Source organism: Leptonychotes weddellii, unplaced genomic scaffold (assembly GCF_054177405.1).
Source record: "Leptonychotes weddellii isolate Sample4059 unplaced genomic scaffold, ASM5417740v2 HiC_scaffold_14226, whole genome shotgun sequence".
Lineage (NCBI taxonomy): Eukaryota > Metazoa > Chordata > Mammalia > Carnivora > Phocidae > Leptonychotes > Leptonychotes weddellii.
In genome coordinates, this window is record NW_027722733.1 from 1307 (window position 1) to 5272 (window position 3966).

The 3966-nt window shown below is 39.3% G+C and overlaps 1 pseudogene; it reads right to left on the minus strand.

The window, feature by feature from the left end:
* Positions 1–630: 630 nt before the first annotated feature.
* On the minus strand, positions 631–1170 carry LOC102746021 (ubiquitin-conjugating enzyme E2 D3-like; annotated as a pseudogene).
* Between the last annotated feature and the right edge of the window lie 2796 nt (positions 1171–3966).

A 3966-nucleotide genomic window follows, 5' to 3' on the forward strand; every position in this document is an offset into this window, starting at 1 on the left:
AATTTAAATGAAAATTACAAAATGTTTGAGACCCTATTTTGGAAAAGGTGTCTGACTTCCAATTTCCATTCTCTGTAGAACAACAACAGATCATTCTTTTATTGACATGCATAAAATACATCACACTTTCTGTTCTGCTGATGCTTAAAATTCAATACCAATTCTCCAGCCACATCAGTTGTGAGCATAAAGTATGTCATGTAACTTTAAATCTCTAACGGTGGAAGGCTTAAACAAGAATTGATGCTAGAAAAATGTTGCTTCCTTTGATGTGACACCGAGTGAGCCCCTCCCTCCCCCTCAGATGGTTCCTTCAGCATGTGAAAGTCCTGAGGAATGGTTTTAGTCTCATAACCAAGTTAGTGTGAAGACATTGGCCACATAATACACATGCTCTATTTTTAAAACAATTCTGAATCCTGTGTTCTTGTCACTACTTTATGCTTTCTAAAAGCAGTTCTTGTCCAAAGCTGGAAGAATCTTAAGTCTTCTCAGATGAGCATGTGAATGAATAGAGGGAGGTAAACAAAAACAAAAATTTAAAAAGTGAGGTCTGATAGAGAAGCAGCCAGATAAGAAAATTAAAAAAGGGACAGTAATTTAGTAGCTCCAGCTATAATGCAGGTAGCATCACATGGCATACATCTGAATCCATTCCCGAGATACTCTCTGTTGTTGTACTTCTCTCTGTCCATTTTATAGATCTGTGCGATCTCTGGCACTAGGGGGTCATCTGGGTTTGGATCAATCACATAGCAGTGAACACATGGATAAAAGTTAAGAATTTTGATCTTAGAGTATCGAGACAAATGCTATCATTACTATTATCATTCAGATGATGAGTTCTTGTAAATGCAACATTAGGTGGTTTCAAGAGGTAGTACGTAGGAAAATGAATTGTCAAAAGAACATACCACCTTGGGGACCTGGGAGGTTCAGTCAGTTAAATGTCTGCCTTCGGCTCAGGGTCCTGGGATGGAGCCTTGTCAGGCTCCCTGCTCAACAGGGAGTCTGCTTCTCCTTCTCTCTCTGCCCCTCTCCCCCACCCCCTGCCACTTGCGCTCTCTTAGCTCTCTCTCTCAAATAAATAAATTAAATTAAATTTAAAAAAGAACATACCTCCTTGATATGGGCTGTCATTAGGCCCCATAACTGTGGCCAATGAAACATATCATCCCTAGCTTGACCTGCAGAACATTGTGTTGGTCAGGGGCCAAATCGCAAAGTTCCTTATTAATCTATTCCAATGCTATAGTCTGTGCATTCTGGCCCCTCACTTTCACTGGGTGTGTGCTCAAAGTTGATTATCTCAGCAGCAGGAAGGATTGTCTCTCGTCTCACACCAGTTCTGCCAAACACAGGTGTAGAGGCCTCTTCCCTACACAGTTGGTGCTTCCCCAGCCCTAAGGGTCTCATTGCAGGACACCCACAGTTCTTGTTAGATTGATTCCTATATAATATATTGGAAGCTATTACAAAATGGTATCACTTGAAAGTTTTTTCATCTTCTAATGTTTGTTACAATTAATTTGTATGTATTGATTTTGCATTTAGCTAGCTTGCTAAATATTCATATTATTTCTAAAAATGTCTTATAGATTCTTTTTTACTTTCTTGATGCATAATGATGGAATACAGTAATATAATAATAGTTTAGTGTATTCCATCCTAACCTTATACCTTTTACATATCCTTGTGACTTAATAAGCAATCTAGGGGCGCCTGGGTGGCTCAGTTGGTTAAGCGACTGCCTTCGGCTCAGGTCATGATCCTGGAGTCCCGGGATCGAGTCCCATATCGGGCTCCTTGCTCAGCAGGGGGTCTGCTTCTCCCTCTGACCCTCCCCCCTCTCATGTGCTCTCTCTCTCTCTCAAATAAATAAATAAATAAAAATAAAAAAAAAAAGAATTTTTAAAGATGAATAGTGATATTTTAATGTTTTTCCTATATCTATCAAGATGGTCATATGGTTTCTTTTGTCTTTCAATTTGCAAATGTGGTGAATTATATGATTTGATTTTCTAATATTAATTTAATGCCCCATTCCTGGAATAAAACTAACTTGGTGATAGTGCACTATTTCATTTGCCAAAGTTTTGTTTGGGACTTTTATATCTATATTCATAAATGAGAATGATCTAGAATTTTCCTTCTTCATATTATCCTTGCTGGAGTTTTGTATTTGAGGTTATGCTAGCTTCAAAAAATGAGTTGGGAAGCGTACCTTCTTTTCCTAGTCTCTAGAAAAGCTTGTGTAAGATTGAAATTATATCAGGTTGAATTTTTGGCAGATATTGACTCTGAAATCATCTAGATCTAAAGTTTTCATTATAGGGAGATTTTTAAAAATTATTAATTCAGTATCTTTAATGGTTTGGGGTCTCCTCATGTCCTATTCTTATTCAGTTTTTAAAAATATTTTATTTATCGGGGCGCCTGGGTGGCTCAGTCGTTAAGCGTCTGCCCTCGGCTCAGGTCATGATCCCAAGGTCCTGGGATCGAGCCCCGCATCGGGCTCCCTGCTCAGCGGGAAGCCTGCTTCTCCCTCTCCCACTCCCCCTGCTTGTGTTCCCTCTCTCACTGTGTCTCTCTCTGTCAAATAAATAAAATCTTTAAAAAAAATTTTTATTTATCTATTTTAGAGAGAGATAAGAGAGAGCACACAAGCTGGGGAAAGGGCAAAGGGAGAGGGAGAGAGAAAATCTTCAAGCAGACTCCCCACTGAGCATGGAGCCCAATGCAGGGCTTGACCCCAGGACCCTGAGATCATCAGGGTCCAAGAGTTGGACTTAACCGAATGAGCCACCCAGGTGCCTTTTATTCAGTTTTGATAGGTTACATTTTCTAGGTAGTTTCCATTTCTTCTAAATTTTACACCTTATATTGGCAAAGCTGTTCATGATATTCTCTTTTCATCATTTTAATATCTGCATGATCTATAGTAATGCCCCCCTTTCACTCTGGTATTGACTGCATTCCCCTCCCTCCCTCTCTTCCTTCCTCACTCTCCCTTACCTCACTCCTCTCTCTCCCTTTCTTATCTTCACCAGGTGATTATAACTTTCGAAGAATTAACTTTTGGTTTTGTCAAACATCTCTCTTTTATGCTTGTTTTCTGTTACATTAACTTCTACTCTTACACTTATTATTTCCTTTCTCTTCCCTATTTATTGCTTGCCTTTAAATTTTGCTTATGGTGTTTCTCATCATGTATAATTTTCGTCATTGTTACAGTCACCTTTATAAACTTTAAAGTTGACTTAACAAATCTGTGAGGGCTTTTTTAGGATCTTAAAGTTCTCTCTCCTCCCAAAGACATTCTTTTATTTTTTCCTCTAATAGTTTTATCAAGTTTTAGATGTAAGAATTTAATCTGTTTGGAATTTATTTCTGTGTTCAATGAGAATTATAAAAAGATAACTTCCCCAACACCACATGTTGCCTGGTTCACTTTTTTCACTGATCCCCAAATTCCCATGTATATGTGGGTTTTCCAATCCATTAGCTTTATTTTCAGTTTTTACAAACTGACTTGTAGTCTCTGTTTACATTTTTTCTTCCTTCCCAATTATTATTTACTCATTATTTTTTCTTGTCTCATTGTATTGGCGAGGGTTGCCAGTATACTGTTGAACAGATGCAGTAAGAGTAGGTGTCCTGGGGGCGCCTGGGTGGCTCAGTCGTTAAGCGTCTGCCTTTGGCTCAGGTCATGGTCCCGGGACCCTGGGATCGAGCCCCGCATCGGGCTCCCTGCTCCGCGGGAAGCCTGCTTCTCCCTCTCCCACTCCCCCTGCTTGTGTTCCCGCTCTCGCTGTGTCTCTCTCTGTCAAATGAATAAATAAAATCTTAATAAATAAATAAATAAATAAATAAATAAATAAATAAAATGTCATCAAGAAAAATTGAATTAGGGGCGCCTGGGTGGCTCAGTCGTTAAGCGTCTGCCTTTGGCTCAGGTCATGGTCC